At 46.8% G+C, this 24,295-nt stretch overlaps 9 non-coding genes across 9 annotated transcripts; all 9 read right to left on the bottom strand.

Annotated features, from left to right (window-relative positions):
* Nucleotides 1-5,996: 5,996 nt before the first annotated feature.
* On the bottom strand, nt 5,997-6,068 carry Trnat-cgu. The gene has a single exon. It is a non-coding gene; the product is annotated as a tRNA-Thr (tRNA).
* Nucleotides 6,069-7,110: 1,042 nt separating this feature from the next.
* On the bottom strand, nt 7,111-7,184 carry Trnan-guu. Its single transcript has one exon. It is a non-coding gene; the product is annotated as a tRNA-Asn (tRNA).
* Nucleotides 7,185-14,038: 6,854 nt separating this feature from the next.
* Nucleotides 14,039-14,112, bottom strand: Trnan-guu. Its single transcript has one exon. It is a non-coding gene; the product is annotated as a tRNA-Asn (tRNA).
* A 6,730-nt stretch (nt 14,113-20,842) lies between these two features.
* Nucleotides 20,843-20,916, bottom strand: Trnan-guu. Its single transcript has one exon. It is a non-coding gene; the product is annotated as a tRNA-Asn (tRNA).
* Nucleotides 20,917-21,250: 334 nt separating this feature from the next.
* Nucleotides 21,251-21,322, bottom strand: Trnat-cgu. Its single transcript has one exon. It is a non-coding gene; the product is annotated as a tRNA-Thr (tRNA).
* Nucleotides 21,323-22,011: 689 nt separating this feature from the next.
* Trnan-guu lies at nt 22,012-22,085 on the bottom strand. The gene has a single exon. It is a non-coding gene; the product is annotated as a tRNA-Asn (tRNA).
* Nucleotides 22,086-22,423: 338 nt separating this feature from the next.
* Trnat-cgu lies at nt 22,424-22,495 on the bottom strand. The gene has a single exon. It is a non-coding gene; the product is annotated as a tRNA-Thr (tRNA).
* A 689-nt stretch (nt 22,496-23,184) lies between these two features.
* Nucleotides 23,185-23,258, bottom strand: Trnan-guu. Its single transcript has one exon. It is a non-coding gene; the product is annotated as a tRNA-Asn (tRNA).
* Nucleotides 23,259-23,592: 334 nt separating this feature from the next.
* Nucleotides 23,593-23,664, bottom strand: Trnat-cgu. The gene has a single exon. It is a non-coding gene; the product is annotated as a tRNA-Thr (tRNA).
* Between the last annotated feature and the right edge of the window lie 631 nt (nt 23,665-24,295).

Here is a 24,295-nt window from a genome sequence, read left to right as displayed (position 1 = left end):
CCACTGTTCTGCCTATGCATTCAGAAAAACTCTGAGGCCAATGGAATACTTGTCATGGGTTGTAGAACATCCCTCTCATTCAGTGTACTGCCTTGTGTTAGATGCTGCTCGAGATAGCTCCGCTCCTTGCAGGAAGGTAAAAAAAATGAATGCCTTCTGTGAGGTTCGAACTCACGACCCCTGGTTTACGAGACCAGTGCTCTACCACTTTTTTTTTTTTTTTTCTTTTTTTTTTTATTTTTTTTTTTAGGGCCTCCCATCTCCCCTTCTAGCTCTTCCATTCGCTCTCCTTCATGCGCCTTCTTCGGCGAGCTTCAGTGCCCCACTTTTGTTGTTGTTGTTGTTTTTAATGGGTTATGAAACTAAATTGCCTCTTGAAGATAATGTTAGAAAATTGTAAATAGTAAGCCGAATTGATTACGGTGAAAATAACTCTCTCTATAATACTATTGACTGCATTAACAGAACGCAAAATATTCTTCCATTAGAATTTAAACCAAAGTGAGAGAGAAGCAAAAATAAAAAGTAAGATAGGAAATTAAACTTCTTCAGTGATGCACATCTTTTGCATGAGAATAGTTTTTCCTTACTATTCTTGTGCTGTGGCATGACTCCTGTTACTTTGTGGGAAAACATGCTTTTTCGGGGTTCTGTTGAGGCCTTCACGGCTACCGTATCGGTCCCGGGGCACACGAAGTCCCCACCGTACTTCACCCTCAACAGCAATCCCCTACTTTCGCAGTCTGTCTTGTTTCTGTCGATTTCATATTATTTAGGTATTAACCGATGCCTTGTTTCTGAAACAAAATTTGCATCATATTTCCGAACTTCTTTTTATGGTCTTTGTTCCGGTATATTTTGAAGTAGTCGTCTTTCATATATTCTCGATATTCTCGTAGATTATCATTGCCTTTGTTGTTAACAACATAATTGACAAAATTTCCGAATAGCCACAAGATGACATTGTTTTTTTGTGGTGGAAAGGAAATTTCTTCTGGGAAGAGTATATCGTTTAATGTGATTTCTCTTCCATCGGTCCGTTTGAGAAAAGCGACTTGCAATACAATGTCATTCCAAATATCCTTGTATCCATTACAGATGAAGCGATGATTTAAGGAGTCCAAAGTGTGACATTTTGGGCACGCATTGGTTGCTTGTAGTCCTATTGAATACAGTTTTTCATTGGTACTAATAATGTCGTTGACAACTTTGTACCATGACGCTTGCACTTCCGTAGTCAGTGTTTTGTTATTTATATTTGCCCATATTTTTTCCCAGTTTTTGTTTGGATACTTCAGCTCCATTTTATTTTGGTTTTCGCGTGATCGTAACTTCTCTACTATATATTTACTTGTCCTCTTATTTTTGTCTGTTAAAATGCATGTCAAGTAGCTTAATTCTACATAAAAATCCTTAATATGCTTCAGGTTGTAATTTATGTTGTGAACATCTACTGGCGGCTGCATGCTTCCGGGTTTGAGAAGGTCAAATAGAGCGGCAGTTATGCTGTTCGGCTGTGTTTCTATAAGTTTCAGCGTTCTTTTAATGAAGAGGGCAGTGTTTTTCCTCCGAAGGTCTGTCAGGCCTAGGCCTCCGTTTTCGGGTCTCGATGTAGTCGTTCCTACTGCTACTCTAAAAACATGGCCTTTCCATACGTATCGACAGATTGTGCTCATTATAGATTTCACTATGTCTGGAGGTGTGGGTAAGATCTGAGCGACATATGCAGCTTTCGAAAGAACTGCACAGTTGATTAGTTTAATTCTTTGCTTGATATTTAAGTCTCTCGTTTCATGCAGTATTAAGCTGCCTCTGATTTTTCCTAACACCTGTTTCCAATTAGCTGCCGTCGTTCTTAATGGGCAACTGTAAAAAGTTATGCCCAAAGCAGTGTGACGGTCCACCCTGCTTGCCCACGGTAGCTGCACATTGTCAAGACCATGTAAATTTAAAAAGGAACTTTTCGTTTCATTTATCCTCGCACCAGTTGCCGTGCAATAAAGCAATAACTTGTCTGTTAGTTGGGCACAGTCATCATCGCTCCTTACTAGAACCCCCACATCGTCAGCGTATGCATTTGTAACCGTCTTCAGCCCAGCTATTGTTATGCCTTCTAAGGTTGTGTTCAAAAGCCGTAAAAGGGGTTCCAGAGAAACCACATAAAACAACATGGACAAAGGACTTCCCTGAGGAACTCCACTAGATATCAATACTTCATTAGTATATTGTCCATTGATCGAGATTTTGGTTCGTATGCCTCTGACGATGTTCATTAAAACCGCTAAGTTGCCATCATTGAAACCTATGTGTTTCAAGATGCTGAACAGATATCCGTAGTTGACTCTGTCAAACGCTTTAGCAAAATCAATGAAGGCAATGCCTCCATCCGCTGACGATGATGAGAAAATAGAAATAATGTCTCGATATTCACATACAGACTTAAAAATGGTACGTCGAGGGAGACACGTCTGGTGGCATCCAATGACTTTTCCTAAAATCGGTACCATTCGTTCTTTAATTACACGCGCAACTACCTTGTAATCTGAGTTCATCAGACTGATCGGCCTCATTTTAGTAATATCTTTCGTGTCCGTACTCCTTCCCTTTGGAAGTAGTACAGTTACACTTTCCTTGAAAGCAGCAGGAATTGTCTCTCCCCTCAAGACGTCATTAACTACTTCCGTGAATTGGGAACCTATTAGGTGCCAAAAGGTCCTATAAAACTCCACAGGCAGGCCGTCTGGGCCTGGAGACTTACGTGAAGGTGAAGATTTGAGTATATCAAAAACCTCGTCATTCGTAATGTCTATCGTTAAACCTCTGTTCTCCTCCTCTGTAATGACTGCCTCTATTCCGGAGTTCTGTAAAAACTCTTGTACTGAGTTGTCGTCAGTAGCATTTCCAGAATATAATTGCTGAAAATATCTATGTGCTTCAGTTAAGATATCCCTTTGTTCTGTCAGGACTCTGTTATCTTCTGTTCTGAGGCTGGCAATAAAATTTCTTCTTCTGTTTTTTGTGTGTTGTATCAAGTGGTAGATGGAGGTATTTTCTGCCTCCACCGTCGTCCTAGTGTGTGATTTGACTTGTAATCCCTCCAAATGTACCCTCTTGATACTTATCATTTTGGCTTTAACGTTTTTAATATTGATAAAGACGTCTTGAGACATTGGTTCGTCGTAAAGGTCTCTTAAGCAAGAGTAGTAAAACTCCATTGTGTGTCTTGACCACATTGCCCTTTCCTTGGCGTAAGATATCAGCGCTGCCCTTATCTTTTTCTTAGCGGCCATAGTCCACCATTCAATAGTTGTTCTATATTTAGTACGCTTCCTTAACACAGACTGCCAAGTTTCTTGCATCTTGAAAGCTAGAGCGTTTTCAGAGAGGGTATTGATATTTAATTTCCATAGTGGGCGACCCCAATATGTCTTTTGCCTGGTTAATTTGATGCTGCACCTCACTCCGAGGTGGTCAGAGAAGGCAGCTGGTATCACCTCGATACTACTGACTTTAGTGCCTAAAGTGGGGGTGACATATATTCTGTCGATTCTGCTCTGTGTAGCACCAGTGATATATGTGAAGCGAACCAGCGTCGGATATTTTATTTCCCATGCGTCAAACCACTTCATGTTGGTGACCAAAGCCTGCAGTTCTTGCGAGAAGTTAAAAGTTGGTCGCTGATCCTTTTTATTTAAAACGCAATTAAAATCTCCACCAATGACAATTTCTGCAGGGTTTTCTTGGAGTAGAAATAAAATGTCACTTTTAAAAAAGGCTGCCCTCTCACGTCTCGCATTGTTGCCTGAAGGTGCGTATAGGTTTATAAAAGTGGTGTTAAAAATTTTGCAGCTAATTCCCCTCCCCGACTCTAAAAGGCACATGTTTGTCATCTCGATCCCTTCTTTAGCAAGGATGGCTGTTCCACACGCGTTTTCTGGTGCCACATTCAACACCTCTTTGTACCCTGAAACATACAAGTCTTTGACATTAACTTCCTGCAGGAAGGCGACATCTGTATCTGACTGATACAGAAAGTCCTTCAGTGCAGCTACCTTTGCTTGACTCTGAATTTTATTTATGTTTAAGGTGGTCACGTTATATGTATGTTCCACTGTGAGACGCTACGAGACAGTAGACAGAGGACACGGTATTGGAACCGCGTACAATAACTTCAGGTTAGATATATATAGTGTTATTTTATTTTACTTTTATTCCATTGACGGTTTTCCTTCTTTTTTTCTTTTTTGTTTCGTTCTTCTTAGAGTTCGGTGTGACAATTTTTAATAAAAAAACTCTTCCTCAAAATCCCCTTCCGCCCCCATTTCATCGGTCTGATCCTCCTTTTCGTCCGCCCAGTTAAATCGTGGCTCGGTGATGTCGTGTCCATGTCCTTGTCCAAGTCTGGTTTCATTGTCCATATCTGATGCCGTATTGTCACGCAAGGGTTCATATGTTCCGGGTGGCGTGTCAGCCCGTTCTGGTCCCGTGTTCCGATCCGAAGACTCGCCGACCACTTCCTTTTGTGTATCTTCGTCCTTCCTTTCGGTCTCCTGTATCTTCCTCAGCCGCTCTCTTAAAGGAGGGGCCAAATTCTCTGCAGCTTGATGTGCTCTGCGTCTCTTTTTATTTTTTGATGATTTCGGTGAAATCGTCGGTGAAACCTTTGGTGAACTTCCCGGCGACTCAATGGAAGGTCGAGGAGAAGTCACCTGTCCCGCCTTCGTGGTGGAAGATTTTTGAGCTCCGTTAATTTCGGAGTCGGCAGTTGCTGCTGCTTCTACGACGCGTGAGACGGGTGGTGTCATTGGTTCGTCTTCTTGCGCCTCTCCTTTTCTTTTGACGTTTCCTGAACTTGTCCGTGGTGTCCTATCATCTGTGTGGTTGTCAGTTTTCCGTTGTATCACTGCCTCTTTATGTCCACCTACTGTAGTTCCCTCTGGGATGTTGGCCTTTTCGTGTGTTACTACCGCTTCGCACTCTGCCATGTCTACATCAGGTATGATCGATGAAGTTGGTCGCTCGTTGGAAGAGTTGTCAGACTCAGAGGGCAAGCGCGGTGCGTCCTCAGTGACGTCATTACTGGCCAAATTCTGATTGTCATCGTTAGTCAACTCCGCGGTGCTTCCCGTTGCCGTGCGCGCGTCGGAAGGTCCCGACCGCTCGGTCATATTCTGTTGATAGGGGGCCCGGCTAGCTGCCGCGGCAGCGTACGTCACTTGCATGCTAACAACTTGTCCTGGGACAGCCGCCTCGTTAGTCGGTAACTGAGGAACACGCCTTCTACTGCACTCACTTCTGACGTGCCCTGGGGCGTTACATAACGCACAAGTCCGTGGCTGCCCATCATAAATTATGAGAGCGCGATGGCCACAAATATTCAAGTAAGATGGGATATGTCGTAAGAGCTCAATCTTAATCTGTCTAACTCCATTCAAAACCGGAAACATGTATTGCTCCGACCATTTTTCTGCGATATTAGATATAACCCTACCATAAGGCTGAAGAGCAGCATTGATTGCACCGGCAGGGACCTCGAACGGCAGTTCGAAAACTCTCACTGTTCGAATACCTAGCCCAGCATGGGAAACAAGAACGTCACTAACGGTTCCGTCTGCATGATTAAATTTCATTTTGCCGCCACACTTGTCAACTATCGAGGAGCACAAGTCAGAGGAAATCAATTTCAAAAAGACAGAATTGGAAACAAAAGAAAGATGAACGCCAATAATTTCGTCTCCCGTGATCTTAACTGTTTCTGAAAGCCACCTTTTGATCTCAAAGGCCTTTGGTCTTTTACAGGTCCAATCAAAAGCGAATCTAACCGTATCTCTTCTTTCACAGTTAATTTCGTTCATTTTGTCACTTTATATCACTGAAAGATGCAAAGTAAACAAGGAGCTCTACTGACCTTCGTAACAGCCACACAGCCGCTGTTTACGCCAGCCCTCCTAGCGCTGCCGCCACACGTCCGTCCGGCTCGGCGGCCGAGCAGCGAATGTCTTCTGTGAGGTTCGAACTCACGACCCCTGGTTTACGAGACCAGTGCTCTACCACTGAGCTAAGAAGGCGGCAGCTTAGCGTTTGTGAGGTATCCCCAAATTGTTGCTTCATCATACTGAATCTTGCAGCCCTCGACCAGATATAGGATTTGGCACACAGCTGCTGCTGGGGGTGTCCACATTGCCGTTTTCCAAATCTCTTGAATGTTTCGCCCTTACGATCGACGACGAGCGTCGGCCCACCAAAAGTTAGCGGTCTCCACAATCCTGACCTAGTGCACAGCTTGTGGGATAGCGTGGCTCGACTGCGAAATGCGCCTTTCGGCTCCTCTCTCTGGCTACAGTGCGCTGTTGTCCACAGTGGCACTGGCGTTGCCCATGGGACTTCATGTAAGGCGACTGCACGTCGCTCGGCCAACAGCGGCCTACTGCAGACCGACACTTAAGACACACCAAATACAAATCGACATCGAGAGACAGGCCCTGTCATATGGCACTCGCGACGTATATGCTGAAATTGAATGTAAAGAATACGTCTTTTGTAGCGGGCGTCCCTCTACTGCATTGTCACACATGACGAATAAAAAGGAAAACAGCAGAACGTCTGTGTAGGGCCATGTTTTTACCTACAGTGTCACTTGGCTGAATGTGTATAAGGCTCTGTGGCATCACTCAAACGCAGCCAAATTGTCACACTAGCTGTGTATCTCTAACAAAGTTGACGTATGTCCTCACCTCGGTGCCGGTTAAAACTGCACGTCGCTCGGCCAACAGCGGCCTACTGCAGACCGACACTTAAGACACACCAAATACAAATCGACATCGAGAGACAGGCCCTGTCATATGGCACTCGCGACGTATATGCTGAAATTGAATGTAAAGAATACGTCTTTTGTAGCGGGCGTCCCTCTACTGCAGTGTCACACATGACGAATAAAAAGGAAAACAGCAGAACGTCTGTGTAGGGCCATGTTTTTACCTACAGTGTCACTTGGCTGAATGTGTATAAGGCTCTGTGGCATCACTCAAACGCAGCCAAATTGTCACACTAGCTGTGTATCTCTAACAAAGTTGACGTATGTCCTCACCTCGGTGCCGGTTAAAACGATTTCGCTCCCGGGTGGGCTCGAACCACCAACCTTTCGGTTAACAGCCGAACGCGCTAGCCGATTGCGCCACGGAGGCCTTGACTTTGGCTCCCTTGTGCTCTGTATATCAAGGCAATTCGTAAACCTTCTCCAGGAATCTCGCAGAATGGTAGCATTTGCTTACGCCTCTTCACATGGATAACGTGCATGCACACTGTAACGAGGCTCGTAAACGAATGACATCGCCAAGCTTGACATTATACTACAAAATGCATACAAACCAATGTTCTGCCTATGCATTCAGAAAACCTCTGAGGCCAGTAGAATACTTGTCATAGGTTGTAGAACATCCCTTTCATTCAGTGTACTGCCATGTGTTAGATGCTGCTCGAGATAGCTCCGCTCCTTGCAGGAAGGTTTAAAAAATGAATGCCTTCTGTGAGGTTCGAACTCACGACCCCTGGTTTACGAGACCAGTGCTCTACCACTTTTTTTTTTTTTTTTACAGTACTGAAATTAAAATCCTAAAACATGACTATATAATGTAGACTGCTGACTGAAATAAAGATTAAAACACGAAAATTTCAGTCCTGGTGTAGAGAAGAAACATACATAAAGGCGGCAAATCCAGAAACAGTATAAAAGAAAATGGCTCACACAGGTGACCTTAGCCAACACCCTCTCTTTCAAATGTCAGGCGAAGCATATTGGCAAAATCATCTCGGAGGCCTGGCAATCGCAAGCGCTGCCAGTAAGCAGTAAGCATGTACTGCCGAAACGCTAGGTGTCCATCCTCTTCATGACAACTGTTGACAAAATGTACGAAATGGCCAATCAACCACATGAAGGTATGGAGCTTCGTTCGCGGAAAAAAGGAAGAATCGGGCCGGACGATGATGTCAATAGTATAAGCGGCTTCAGCAGACCTAGTGACAAACGCAAGTTGTTTCCTGAGCCAACGCCAATTAGCAAGGTGCCCACAGCAGGTGAATCGATGTTCAAGGGTATCCACGAGACCACACCGAGTACAGGTGTCCGTGTCAGAAAGACCAATACGGTGCAGTCGTACATTGGTGGGAACCAAATTATTTATTACCCTATACCACGTGGACGCCACGGCCATAGAGTGGATCGGCAGACTAACATTCTTCCAGACGTTCCTCCAGGACACGGATGGAGACGCCAGTTCTATTGGATTGGGACCGGCCAGCCCCTCCCAGCGGGCAATCAAGCCCTTGGTCGTTGGCACCGGTCGCCGCAAGAAGACGTCACCGAGGTAACTCACCGCAATGTAAAATTCCCGAATGTGTTTCAACTTAAAATTTAGGCGTCCGACATCGACAGGTGGAGCAAGGCTCGCCGGACGCACAACAGTAAAAAGCCTGGATGTAATTGAAGTCACTTCTTGCGTAACAATTAGAGTCGTTCGGCGGACGTACAAAGCAGACGCCTTGCGAGTAATGTCAGAGAGGCCCAAGCCTCCGGAGATACGCGGTTTCGTCATTACCTCGTAACGTAACTTGAATAGATGGCCCTTCCATATAAACCTGCTAGACAATTGGCGCAACCTTTTCGCCACCATCATGGGAAGTGGGAACAGCTGAGCAACATAATAAGCTTTACATAGAACGTAGGTGTCTAAAATTCTGACTTTTTGCAAAATGGTAGCAGAGCGCTGCTCATGGACCATCAGAGCCCCCTGTATCTTCTCGGTGACAGATTTCCAATTGAGAGCCGCCATTTTAAGAGGACACCGATCAATGATAATCCCCAAGGACGTATGGCGATCGACAACAGTGGCCCAAGGGACGTCAGCATCGCGAAATCCTCGAATATCAAGGAACTTACATTTACCCTGATTGAGACGCGCTCCAGAGACACGACAGTATGCATCAACTGCCCCTTTCAACAACGGGATATCATCACGTTGACGGAGGAGAACAACGACATCATCCGCATATGCCTTAATAGAGAGCTTCCCACCAGAGAGGGACATACCCTGAAGCTTGAGAGCAATAGTCCGAAGCAGCGGTTCCAGGGACAATACGAATAAAGACATAGAGAGCGGACTACCCTGAGGCACTCCGCGGCGGATAGCAATGGGCGGCGTCAGCTGCCAATTGACTGACACCCGAGCTGTTATTCCCCTATACAAATTGCCAAGAACACCACGTGATGAAGCGTTAAAACCTATTGTACCTAAAACACGATCTAAAAACACATGACTGACGTGATCAAAAGCCTTATAAAAATCAAGGAAGGCAAAGGCACAATGTACGTTTGTAACCGCCGCAACCGAGACAACATCCCGATATTCGGCTACTGGTGTCAGAATAGATCTATCATGAAAACAACATTGATGTGCACCAATCACACCCCGAAGCAGAGAAGACAACCGGCTATTGAGCGCTCTAGCAGCTGTCTTATAGTCAAAATTCAGCAATGTGAGCGGACGAAGATTGGCAGCAGATAAACGACCAGAGGACTTCGGGATTAAAACAATTTTCCCTACTTTAAAATCGGCAGGCACATCCATCCCCCTGACAATCTCATTTAAAATCTGCGTAAAAATGTCACCCAAAAGAGGCCAAAAACGGAGATAAAATTCTTTAGGCAGGCCGTCTGGACCCGGCGATTTACTGGACGGAGAGCGAGCAATAAAATCGAAAACATCATCTACCTGGAACTCCCGGAGAAATTCGCCGTTCGCGTCAGGCGCGATCGTCGCAGTTAGATCCCCAAAGACATCATCCGAAAGAGACCTACCAGAATCATCGGCAGAATATAGACTAGTGTAATACTGATGAAGAGCACGAACCATTTCCTCCTGTGCAATAAGCTGTCGCCCATCATCCACCGTAAGAGAAGAGATGAAGGAGCGACGACGACGAGTCTGATGCCGTAGCAGGTGGTACAAGGATGTCAGCTCACCTTCAACAAGAGAGTGAGGTTTCGACTTAACTCGCAGACCATCCATCTGTCGTCGTTTAAGGCTCAAGAGCTTGGCTTTAATACGACGAACATCATGGATCCGCAGAGGAGAGGTACCCGCCGCGTCATATAGTTCACGCAGGACAGAGTAGTAATATTCATACGTGTTCTTAAAATCACGCGCCCTAGCAGCACAGTAGAAAATCAAAGTCTGACGAATCTTGGGCTTGGCAAACGCAGTCCACCAAACCAGCAAGGAGGGGTATCGCGGGACAGAGCGAAGACATCGCTCCCACACGCCACTTATAACATCATCCATAGCACTGTCGGCAAGGTGGGAAACATTTAACATCCACTGGGAACGATAAAGTTTTGCAGGTTGGCGACTAAGATTTACAGTTGCAGTAAAAGCACAATGGTCAGAAAAACTAGTAGGAATAACATCGACAGAAAGAATTTTATCACATAAAAAATCAGATAAATAGAATCTGTCGAGTCTACTGCACGAGGACGCGGTAAAAAACGTATATTTCACCAGGGTTGGATATTTGTGTTCCCAAACATCACGCAGATGCATCGTACGAACTAAGTCATGTAAATCACGGCAATAATTAAAATTGGGGGACTGGTCTGCAGGGCGTAAAACACAATTAAAATCGCCTCCGAGCAGGAGACTCCGAGGACTCTGGCGCAAAAGATAAATAAGCTCTTCTTTATAAAAGCGCGATCGAGCCACAGTGTGACCCGAACCAGAGGGGGCATACAAAACAACGAGGCGGAGATCAAAAAGGCGACAACCAATCCCACGGCCAGAGTCAAGGAATTCAATGTCAGTAATAGGAATGCCCTCTCGAAAGAAAAGAGCAGTTCCTGTTGGATATTCCGGCGCGACATTAAAAACAGTTTGAAATCCAGGTAGAGAGAGATCAGAAAACAACACTTCCTGCAAAAACACTACGTCCGCACAGGCGTCGTAAATAAACTGCCGCAAAGAGGCAATGCAAACGTCGGACTCAATACGGTTAACATTTAAGGTAAGAAAGGTGTATGCTTGAACCATAGAGAGAAAAGCGAGAAAACAAATCACCTACACCGACGCACCAGCGTCACAGTCCATAGCAGGGGTGACAGAGGCATCCGAAAGAGGGGGACTGCTACCACGTTCCGCGGATCCCTTACGTTTCGGTTTTTTACGAACAGCATTAACGTTCGGCTGAACGCGTAACTTGCGTCGGCTGACGGGCAAGGAAACTTCAGCCGCCGGTGACGTAGGAGGGTCAAGTTCTGTATCCGACACCACCCGCGCCGGTCCACATGCGAGATCCGGGGTCGCGGGGGAAACATCCGACAAAACGGACTGGCCAACACCTGCACTAGCTTCTGGCAAACATGGACTGCACGTAGGCGAAACGTGAGCAGGAAGGTCCGAGGCCGCAGAGTTGGAAGGAAGCGGAGCAGCTCCGCTGGCAGAGGTATGGGGCAGCGAAGCAGGAAGTTGTCGCGGCTCCACTTGTTGTGACATCGAAGTCGGTTCGGAAGACGGCGCCAACAGGCCCGACCGACGACCCGACTCGAGAGAAGCTGCGTCGGAGGCCGGAGGGGCGCCAGCAGCCGCCACCGGAACCGCTACCTCAGGAGGGCAGGGAGCAGCTACAGTACACAGTGGCTCGGAGGATGCCGGTCGCTCGGACTGGGGCATCTCAGGGAGATCCTCATCCGTACTATTTCCATCGTGTGGGCGACGCCTCTTATTATTCAAAAGTGGCACACCCACCTGAGGGACAGACGGAACAACATCAGATTTAGCACGCAAAGGAGGAAATTCTGTATCAGGGGTGCGCAAAACCTGTGGAGGGGCGCTACTACCACTGGACTGTGCTACACCAAGAGCAGAACCACCTGCAACGAGGTCAGCGACCGTTAACTTGCGACGCTGTTCGAGAGAATTTTTTAAAACAAAAACTCTCCGCGGACAGTCGGTACGCACGTGACCACTTTCATTGCACAAAAAACAGGTGCCAACCTGACCACTATATGTTACATGGACACGATATCCACCGATCTGCAGGTGAGATGGAATATTCTGCTTAACGTGCATTTCGACTGAACGAATACCACTGTAACATTGCAGGCGATGTTGGCTTGACCAGCGCTCAAGGCGAATGCTCTTTACATCACCATACTTCTGTAGACCCTCCTTAAGATAGACATTATCCACCTCCGGTGGAAGGTTGTAAACACGAACATTGGTATACGTGATGGAAGCATTGGAAAGCAGCACGGTACTTACAGAATCATCCCGATGCCGAAAGAGAACTTGATGACCATATTTAGAAAGAATTTTATCAACCTGAAGTGGGTCCATAAACTTAACAAAGAAAACATACAGTTCGGTATCAAAATAAGCAGTGTGCACCTGATCCGAATGAACACCAAAGGTATCTACCAACCAATCATGAATCTCAAGAGAACTAGGTTGCACATGGCGGGTTGACTTGTCAAAAGCAAAACTAACTGTAGCCTGACGAGGAATAACCTGGGACGACATTTTCAAAATATGCGGTCGAAACCGCTACACAAAAAACACTGAAATAAGGACAGAAAGTAACACAAGGTACGAAACAACGACGGAGAAACACTCACAGAAGTTGCAACACAACACGTAAACAAAAACGATAGTCCACTATACGTAACGCTACGGCGGAGCGGAAGACTAGGCACGTCCACACTGCACGGCGTCTAAAGCGGAACTGCCACTGAGCTAAGAAGGCGGCAGCTTTGCGTTCGTGAGCTATCCCCGAATTGTCACTTCATCACACTGAATCTTGCAGCCCTCGACCAGATATCGGATTTGGCACACAGCTGCTGCTGGGGGTGTCCACATTGCCGTTTTCCAAATCTCTTGACTGTTTCGCCCTTACGATCGACGACGAGCGTCGGGCCACCAAAGGTTTGCCGTCTGCACAATCCTGACCTAGTGCACAGCTTGTGGGATAGCGTGGCTCGACTGCGAAATGCGCCTTTCGGCTCCTCTCTCTGGCTGCAGTGCGCTGTTGTCCACAGTGGCGCTGGCGTTGCCCACGGGGCTTCATGTAAGGCGACTGCACGTCGCTCGGCCAACAGCGGCCTACTGCAGACCGACACTTAAGTGACACCAAATACAAATCGACATCGAGAGACAGGCCCTGTCATATGGCACTCGCGACGTGTACGCTGAAATTGAATGTAAATAATACGTCTTTTGTAGTGGGCGTCGCTCTACTGCAGTGTCACACACGACGAATAAATAGGAAAACAGTAGAACGTCTGCGTAGGGCCATGTTTTTACCTACAGCGTCACTTGGCTGAATGTGTACAAGGCCCTGTGGCATCACTCAAACACAGCACGTCGCTCGGCCAACAGCGGCCTACTGCAGACCGACACTTAAGTGACACCAAATACAAATCGACATCGAGAGACAGGCCCTGTCATATGGCACTCGCGACGTGTACGCTGAAATTGAATGTAAATAATACGTCTTTTGTAGTGGGCGTCGCTCTACTGCAGTGTCACACACGACGAATAAATAGGAAAACAGTAGAACGTCTGCGTAGGGCCATGTTTTTACCTACAGCGTCACTTGGCTGAATGTGTACAAGGCCCTGTGGCATCACTCAAACACAGCACGTCGCTCGGCCAACAGCGGCCTACTGCAGACCGACACTTAAGTGACACCAAATACAAATCGACATCGAGAGACAGGCCCTGTCATATGGCACTCGCGACGTGTACGCTGAAATTGAATGTAAATAATACGTCTTTTGTAGTGGGCGTCGCTCTACTGCAGTGTCACACACGACGAATAAATAGGAAAACAGTAGAACGTCTGCGTAGGGCCATGTTTTTACCTACAGCGTCACTTGGCTGAATGTGTACAAGGCCCTGTGGCATCACTCAAACACAGCCAAATTGTCACACTAGCTGTGTATCTCTAACAAAGTTGACGTATGTCCTCACCTCTGTGACGGTTAAAACGATTTCGCCCCCGGGTGGGCTCGAACCACCAACCTTTCGGTTAACAGCCGAACGCGCTAGCCGATTGCGCCACGGAGGCCTTGATTTTGGTTCACTTGTGCTCTGTGTATCATGGCAAATCGTATACCTTCTGCAGGAATCTCGCAGAATATTAGCATCTGCTTACGCCCCTTCACATGGATAACGTGCATGCATACTGTAGCGAGGCTCATAAACGAATGACATCGCCAAGCATGACATTATACTAGAAAATGCATACAAACCACTCTTCTGCCTATGCATTCAGAAAAACTCTGAGGCCCGTAGAATACTAGTCATAGGTTGTAGAACATCCCTTTCATTCAGTGTACTGCCATGTGTTAGAAGCTGGTCGAGATAGCGCCGCTCCATGCAGGAAGGTGAAAAAAAAAAGAATGCCTTCTGTGAGGTTCGAACTCACGACCCCTGGTTTACGAGACCAGTGCTCTACCACTTTTTTTTTTTTTTTTTTTATTTTTTTTTTTTTTTGAATCCTCCACTACAGTCCACCGCTCTACCAACTTTTTTTTTTTTTTTTTTTTTTTAGTCAGACGCCTTAACCACTTTTTTTTTTTTTTTTTTTTTTTTTCGTATTGAGTACTGGAGGCGCTGGGTATCGATCCCAGTACCTCTCGCATGCTAAGCGGGCGCTCTACCATCTTTTTTTTTTTTTTTTTTCCCCAACTTTTTTTTTTTTTTTTTTTTTTTTTTTTTTTTTTTTTCCTATCCATTTTTTTTGTCTTTGTGTCAAACCATTTTAATGGCCCAGTGCAGCTCGGTGGAGGCGCGTTGGGCAGGGGTCGAATCCCGAGGCCTGGCCATGACGTCTCCTCCTCCCTGCACTGAAGCACAGTGGCACCAGTACGTAGTAATTGTCTTTGGTTCGGAGTCGCATGATACTGATATGTGGACACGGGGCTTATTTATGCGTTGTCTAACTAAACAGGTGAAAGCTTGGCAGGAAGGCAAAGTAACTAAGAGCTAGCGTGAATGTCTCCCCTATCATGAAGTGAGATCAGTATCCCCCTATACCGGCGCCATTAATGCAACTGGCGCAGGAGCGAGCAATAGAAGTGGAAACTTAACCAATCCCCTGCTTTTCGAAAACAATACTGAGCATATTCGCAAAGTCCCTCTTAAGATGTGGGAAAGATTGTTGCGTCCAGTACTCATGAAGCATGTAACCAGTAAACGAAATAAAATCGGAAATACCATCACCATCAACCACTGCAAAAATGTAACGGCCAAGAAGCCACATAATGGTGTTGTTCTTTGTCCGGGGATAAAAAACCGTGTCCGGCCAGCAGAGAATATCAGTTGTAAAAGCTGATTCCGAGCTTCTGGTGAGTAACGCCAATTGTCGGCGCAGCCAGTACCACATGCGAAGACGGTCAGCGCAGGTAAATCGGTGTGGGAGTGTATCAATACAACCACACGTTTGACAAAGCGGAGTGACACTTAAACCTATACGATGAAGTCGTTCGTTCGTAGGAATCAGCTGATTAACTACCTTATACCATAGGGAGGCAACAGCTGCGGAATGAACGGGTAAGCTAATATTCGTCCATATGTGACGCCAATTAAAACGGGGATATTGTAAAACAATCGGGATGGAAGAAGAAGACCTGTGCCATTTGTCAAGCAGTGTTCGCGTAGTAAAAACAGGACTACGTTGTAAGTGGAGACCCAGATAACTAATCTCAATGTAGAAGTCCCGAACATGCCGTAGCTTCGCATTTAGAGGCCCTACGTTAACAGGCGGTGACAAGCTCGCAGGACGAACGACATGGAATAATCGCGAAGTAACAGTCGGGGACTCAGAAAATAAAAGATGGAGGGTGCGCTTAACATAAAGGGCAGCAGCCTTGACACGGACATCGGTGAACGACAAGCCGCCCTCAAGTCGCGGCTTCGTAAGAACATCACAACGTAATTTAAAAATGTGCCCCCGCCAAATATATCTGTTAATAAGCTGGACCATTTTTGCACCCTGCATTCTGGGAAGCGGAAACAACTGAGCAACGTAATATACTTTACATAAAACATAAGTGTCTAATACATGCTTTTTTTGCAGTATCGGTATCGAACGCCATGAGTGTTCGAATAAAACACCTTGAAGCTTGGAAATGGCCACTTGCCAATTTTTCGCAGCCATACGAAGAGGACACCGTTCAAGATAGATACCTAAATGTGTATGATGTTCAACAGCCGTAACCCACGGAACAACCACATGTTCAAAGCCCCGCAAATTCAGGAGTTTGCTTTTACGGGGGTTGATACGAGAACCTGAGGCCGCAGAAAATTTATCCAGTTCCATTTTCAACGGCGGCACTTCTGCGGAGGAACGAAGTAAAACAACCAAATCATCAGCATAAGCTGTTGCTGTCTGGGTAACCCCAGAGATCGTAAGACCACGAAGTGTCGAGTTGAGACGTGTGAGGAGTGGTTGAAGGGAGAGAGCATAAAGGGTCATGGATAAAGGGCTACCTTGCGGGACGCCACGTTTAATATCAATGACCTTCGTCAGCTGTCCATTAATGTCAATCTTAGCAGAAATGCCAGTCGTCATATTCTTAAGAACCAGCAGCGCCTTTTCATTAAAACCGAGTCGGCGCAGCAGAAGCTCTAAAAACGAATGGGACACACGATCAAAAGCCTTACTAAAATCAACAAATAAAAGCGCACAGGAAATATTGGTGACAGCGACAATCGACACAATATCACGATACCCCGCCAGAGGCGTCAAGATGGAGCGCCCCGGAAAGCAGCTTTGACAAGGAGTTATCACAGGTGTAAGCAAGAGGGATAGACGTGCATTAACAGCCCTAGCAGCCGTCTTATAATCAAAATTTAAAAGGGTTAAAGGACGAAAGTCACTAGCTGTCTTCAAACCAGCAGATTTCGGTATCAGGACAACCGTACTTCTCTTGAATTCGGCTGGAATTGTGCCACCATTCAAAATTTCATTTACTATATCCGTAAAAACCGGCCCTATAATAGTCCAAAAGCGAACAAAAAACTCCTTAGGAAGGCCATCCGGACCAGGAGATTTGTGAGATGGTGAACAAGCAATGAAAGCTGAAATTTCGTCTGCAGTAAAAGGAGCTAAAAATTCCATATTATGGTCCTCTGTTAAAACTGATGGGATAGCAGTTGAAATCTCGTCAACATCAAGTGGATCAGAATCAGCCACAGCATATAAGGTCTCATAGTAGCAGGTAAGTTCATGGGTTATTTGATTCTGTAAGGTAAGCCGGCGACCATCAGCTGCCATAAGGCCGTCAATCAATACACGTCGACGGTTCTTGTGGTGACGAAACAGATGGTACATGGAAGTCATTTCATGTGCTAAGGTGGACGGCGGCTTAGATTTAATCTTCAATCCTTCCATCTGAAGCCGTTTAATACTAAGGAGCTTGGCTTTAATTTTCCGAACCTCAGAAAGGTGGGCACATGTCATTCGAGGAGTATCATAAAGTTCGCGAAGCACCGAATAATAATACTCAAAAGTCAGTTTCTGATCTCGCGCTCTATTATAACTGTAGGACATTAAAGTGCGACGTAGTTTTGGCTTCGCACAGTGGATCCACCAGTGAAGCTTAGACGGATAGTATCGCAGAGAACGTAAACACATGTCCCACGCCGTCTGTATTAGAGGTTCGATGTCAGGGTCATCGAGCAAGGAGACATTTAATTTCCACAGTGGCCGATAAAGTTTAAGAGGCTGACGTTCCAAATTAATTATAACCGCAAGGGCACAATGATCCGTAAAACTGGCTGGAATTACATCTACATTTAAAACAGAAACACTAAGGGGATCAGAAATATACAATCGGTCCAGGCGACTACTTGACGTGGCAGTAAAAAATGTAAATTTAACTAAAGTGGGGTGTTTAACCTCCCACGCATCGCGTAGTCGTAGTTGACGTACAAGAGAATGTAGCTCGAAACAATAATTAAAATGAGGGGATTGGTCCTTAGCTTGTAATACACAATTAAAATCACCCCCCAATATCAAAGTCGCAGGATTTTTGCGTAAAAGATAAATCAGATCCTCTTTATAAAAACGAGACCTTTCCTGCCGTTTGCTGGAACCAGAGGGGGCGTAAATATTAACCAAGGTTGTGTCAAATAACCGACAACCAATACCCCTTCCCGAGTCTAAGAGCTCAATTTCGGTAACGGGGATACCGTCACGAATTAGTAAGGCAGTACCTGTGGAAAACTCAGGCGCAAAATTTATAATAGTGCGAAAGCCAGGAACAAACAGGTGTGCAACGGAGACTTCCTGCAGGAAAACAACATCAGCTGCAGAGTCATAAATGAACTGCTGCAGAGACGCTAACTTCAGAGCAGATTGAATGCTATTTATATTTAAGGTAATAAACGTGTACGCCTGCAACATCAACAAAACAAAAGGGAAAATGAACCCTAATTACACCACATTAGAAGCAACTACATCCAGATCATCAACATCAGACATGGCAGAGGGTGATTGCCCGGAATCAACGGAATCAGAGTCATCCTTTGCATGCTTGTGTTTTTTCCGCACCGCGTGAAGATTGGGGGGCACTTTCACCCGACGGCGTATCTGATGCACACCAGAGTCAAGAGCAGGTGGAGTGGGGGGTTCGAGATCAGGCACGTCAACCAAGGCATCCGAAGGATTAGCAGGGCGAGAGGAATCTGAAGAAGGAGCAAGCAAGGGGAAAACTGCATCAGGAACATCGGCACCGGCATCAGAAGGTGTAGGTATTGGAAGTGTAGGAGGTGGAGAGATAGGTTTGGAATCCGCTGAAGCGGAGCGCGCAGTTCTAGAAGCGATTTTCCGACAAACAGCTGTCTGCACCGAAGTGTCGTCAACATGTTGTGATGCCTGTGTCGGGAGGGATGTCAACACCACCTCGACCGAATGTTGGGGCTCTTGCGCCGACAGCGTGGCACCAGGTTTGACGTCATCAGGCAAAGTAGGAGACACAGTGGGAACAGAATCCAAAACAAGCAAGGGAGATTCCGGAATTCTCTCGTCAGACTCGCTAACCGGCTGCGAAACAGCAGCTTCGTCATCAGTGCTACCGGTATCACTAGCACGACGGCGTTTGTTATTGGAAACAGACGGGATCGGTGTAGAAGCAGCCGATACATCTGGGCGAGTGGGTAACGGGGGAAAACCTGCATCAGAGGAAGGTGTCACCCGTTGTGAACAATCTACTGCAGGAGGCTGACACGAGACAGTGGAGGAAGCTGCTGGCACAAGATCGGCAACCGTTAATTTGCGGCGTTGTGCTAGCCCATTTTTAAGCACAAACACCCGCTTAGGGCAATTAGCACGAACATGACCATTTTCATTACATAGAAAACACGTACCAACTTGCCCCTCATAAGTAAGATGAACACGATAACCACATACAACCAGATGGGACGGTATATTCGACTTAATATGCATTTCAACCGATCTGATACCATTATAACATTGTAGCTTATGTTGTGCAGACCAACGTTCATGTCGAATTGATCGAACGGTACCATAACCAAGCAAAGCTTCCTTGAGATAACTGTTTTCAACTTCAGGGGGTAAATTATAAACCCGAACTGTGGTATACGTAATTTCCGCATTTGAAACAGTAACACTGCTAACAGAACCATCTCTATGACGGAACGACACTTGCTCACCATGTTTAAGTAAAATCTTATCTAGCAAAACCGGGTTCAACAATTTCACAAAAAAGCAGTAAAGTTCTGTGTCAAAATACGCCGTATGTACCTGGTCCGATGTAATGCCAATCGTATCCACAATCCATTCGTGAATTTCCAACGAAGTTGGTTGAACATTCCTGGTGGCCTTGTTAAACTGAAAACTGAGAGTACACTTCCGCGGAAACAACCGGGAAGCCATAACACTCAATTAATGCGGCAAAAGCCGCTATACAACACAAGACACAACACAAACACTAAGGCGACGAAACAACGAAGAAAAGAAGACAAAGAAACGTCACACACAGAAAGTAAATAGTCACAACCCGAGGGAAACGGCGGATCGAATACACAGCACGTGCGATCGCTGTCGCGTCTCAAGCGGAACTGCCACTGAGCTAAGAAGGCGGCAGCTTTGCGTTCGTGAGCTATCCCCGAATTGTCACTTCATCACACTGAATCTTGCAGCCCTCGACCAGATATCGGATTTGGCACACAGCTGCTGCTGGGGGTGTCCACATTGCCGTTTTCCAAATCTCTTGACTGTTTCGCCCTTACGATCGACGACGAGCGTCGGGCCACCAAAGGTTTGCCGTCTGCACAATCCTGACCTAGTGCACAGCTTGTGGGATAGCGTGGCTCGACTGCGAAATGCGCCTTTCGGCTCCTCTCTCTGGCTGCAGTGCGCTGTTGTCCACAGTGGCGCTGGCGTTGCCCACGGGGCTTCATGTAAGGCGACTGCACGTCGCTCGGCCAACAGCGGCCTACTGCAGACCGACACTTAAGTGACACCAAATACAAATCGACATCGAGAGACAGGCCCTGTCATATGGCACTCGCGACGTGTACGCTGAAATTGAATGTAAATAATACGTCTTTTGTAGTGGGCGTCGCTCTACTGCAGTGTCACACACGACGAATAAATAGGAAAACAGTAGAACGTCTGCGTAGGGCCATGTTTTTACCTACAGCGTCACTTGGCTGAATGTGTACAAGGCCCTGTGGCATCACTCAAACACAGCCAAATTGTCACACTAGCTGTGTATCTCTAACAAAGTTGACGTATGTCCTCACCTCTGTGACGGTTAAAACGATTTCGCCCTCGGGTGGGCTCGAACCACCAACCTTTCGGTTAACAGCCGAACGCGCTAGCCGATTGCGCCACGGAGGCCTTGATTTTGGTTCACTTGTGCTCTGTGTATCATGGCAAATCGTATACCTTCTGCAGGAATCTCGCAGAATATTAGCATCTGCTTACGCCCCTTCACATGGATAACGTGCATGCATACTGTAGCGAGGCTCATAAACGAATGACATCGCCAAGCATGACATTATACTAGAAAATGCATACAAACCACTCTTCTGCCTATGCATTCAGAAAAACTCTGAGGCCCGTAGAATACTAGTCATAGGTTGTAGAACATCCCTTTCATTCAGTGTACTGCCATGTGTTAGAAGCTGGTCGAGATAGCGCCGCTCCATGCAGGAAGGTGAAAAAAAAAAAATGCCTTCTGTGAGGTTCGAACTCACGACCCCTGGTTTACGAGACCAGTGCTCTACCACTGAGCTAAGAAGGCGGCAGCTTTGCGTTTGTGAGCTATCCCCGAATTGTCACTTCATCACACTGAATCTTGCAGCCCTCGACCAGATATCGGATTTGGCACACAGCTGCTGCTGGGGGTGTCCACATTGCCGTTTTCCAAATCTCTTGACTGTTTCGCCCTTACGATCGACGACGAGCGTCGGGCCACCAAAGGTTTGCCGTCTGCACAATCCTGACCTAGTGCACAGCTTGTGGGATAGCGTGGCTCGACTGCGAAATGCGCCTTTCGGCTCCTCTCTCTGGCTGCAGTGCGCTGTTGTCCACAGTGGCGCTGGCGTTGCCCACGGGGCTTCATGTAAGGCGACTGCACGTCGCTCGGCCAACAGCGGCCTACTGCAGACCGACACTTAAGTGACACCAAATACAAATCGACATCGAGAGACAGGCCCTGTCATATGGCACTCGCGACGTGTACGCTGAAATTGAATGTAAATAATACGTCTTTTGTAGTGGGCGTCGCTCTACTGCAGTGTCACACACGACGAATAAATAGGAAAACAGTAGAACGTCTGCGTAGGGCCATGTTTTTACCTACAGTGTCACTTGGCTGAATGTGTACAAGCCCCTGTGGCATCACTCAAACACAGCCAAATTGTCACACTAGCTGTGTATCTCTAACAAAGTTGACGTATGTCCTCACCTCTGTGACGGTTAAAACGATTTCGCCCCCGGGTGGGCTCGAACCACCAACCTTTCGGTTAACAGCCGAACGCGCTAGCCGATTGCGCCACGGAGGCCTTGATTTTGGTTCACTTGTGCTCTGTGTATCATGACAAATCGTATACCTTCTGCAGGAATCTCGCAGAATATTAGCATCTGCTTACGCCCCTTCACATGGATAACGTGCATGCATACTGTAGCGAGGCTCATAAACGAATGACATCGCCAAGCATGACATTATACTAGAAAATGCATACAAACCACTCTTCTGCCTATGCATTCAGAAAAACTCTGAGGCCCGTAGAATACTAGTCATAGGTTGTAGAACATCCCTTTCATTCAGTGTACTGCCATGTGTTAGAAGCTGGTCGAGATAGCGCCGCTCCATGCAGGAAGGTGAAAAAAAAAAAAAGAATGCCTTCTGTGAGGTTCGAACTCACGACCCCTGGTTTACGAGACCAGTGCTCTACCACTGAGCTAAGAAGGCGGCAGCTTTGCGTTCGTGAGCTATCCCCGAATTGTCACTTCATCACACTGAATCTTGCAGCCCTCGACCAGATATCGGATTTGGCACACAGCTGCTGCTGGGGGTGTCCACATTGCCGTTTTCCAAATCTCTTGACTGTTTCGCCCTTACGATCGACGACGAGCGTCGGGCCACCAAAGGTTTGCCGTCTGCACAATCCTGACCTAGTGCACAGCTTGTGGGATAGCGTGGCTCGACTGCGAAATGCGCCTTTCGGCTCCTCTCTCTGGCTGCAGTGCGCTGTTGTCCACAGTGGCGCTGGCGTTGCCCACGGGGCTTCATGTAAGGCGACTGCACGTCGCTCGGCCAACAGCGGCCTACTGCAGACCGACACTTAAGTGACACCAAATACAAATCGACATCGAGAGACAGGCCCTGTCATACGGCACTCGCGACGTGTACGCTGAAATTGAATGTAAATAATACGTCTTTTGTAGTGGGCGTCGCTCTACTGCAGTGTCACACACGACGAATAAATAGGAAAACAGTAGAACGTCTGCGTAGGGCCATGTTTTTACCTACAGCGTCACTTGGCTGAATGTGTACAAGGCCCTGTGGCATCACTGAAACACAGCCAAATTGTCACACTAGCTGTGTATCTCTAACAAAGTTGACGTATGTCCTCACCTCTGTGACGGTTAAAACGATTTCGCCCCCGGGTGGGCTCGAACCACCAACCTTTCGGTTAACAGCCGAACGCGCTAGCCGATTGCGCCACGGAGGCCTTGATTTTGGTTCACTTGTGCTCTGTGTATCATGGCAAATCGTATACCTTCTGCAGGAATCTCGCAGAATATTAGCATCTGCTTACGCCCCTTCACATGGATAACGTGCATGCATACTGTAGCGAGGCTCATAAACGAATGACATCGCCAAGCATGACATTATACTAGAAAATGCATACAAACCACTCTTCTGCCTATGCATTCAGAAAAACTCTGAGGCCCGTAGAATACTAGCCATAGGTTGTAGAACATCCCTTTCATTCAGTGTACTGCCATGTGTTAGAAGCTGGTCGAGATAGCGCCGCTCCATGCAGGAAGGTGAAAAAAAAAGAATGCCTTCTGTGAGGTTCGAACTCACGACCCCTGGTTTACGAGACCAGTGCTCTACCACTGAGCTAAGAAGGCGGCAGCTTTGCGTTTGTGAGCTATCCCCGAATTGTCACTTCATCACACTGAATCTTGCAGCCCTCGACCAGATATCGGATTTGGCACACAGCTGCTGCTGGGGGTGTCCACATTGCCGTTTTCCAAATCTCTTGACTGTTTCGCCCTTACGATCGACGACGAGCGTCGGGCCACCAAAGGTTTGCCGTCTGCACAATCCTGACCTAGTGCACAGCTTGTGGGATAGCGTGGCTCGACTGCGAAATGCGCCTTTCGGCTCCTCTCTCTGGCTGCAGTGCGCTGTTGTCCACAGTGGCGCTGGCGTTGCCCACGGGGCTTCATGTAAGGCGACTGCACGTCGCTCGGCCAACAGCGGCCTACTGCAGACCGACACTTAAGTGACACCAAATACAAATCGACATCGAGAGACAGGCCCTGTCATATGGCACTCGCGACGTGTACGCTGAAATTGAATGTAAATAATACGTCTTTTGTAGTGGGCGTCGCTCTACTGCAGTGTCACACACGACGAATAAATAGGAAAACAGTAGAACGTCTGCGTAGGGCCATGTTTTTACCTACAGTGTCACTTGGCTGAATGTGTACAAGCCCCTGTGGCATCACTCAAACACAGCCAAATTGTCACACTAGC

This window comes from Schistocerca piceifrons, chromosome 5 (assembly GCF_021461385.2).
Source record: "Schistocerca piceifrons isolate TAMUIC-IGC-003096 chromosome 5, iqSchPice1.1, whole genome shotgun sequence".
NCBI classification, from domain to species: Eukaryota; Metazoa; Arthropoda; class Insecta; order Orthoptera; family Acrididae; genus Schistocerca; species Schistocerca piceifrons.
Note: the sequence above shows the minus strand (reverse complement) of the source record. Positions and strands in the feature narration are given on the sequence as shown.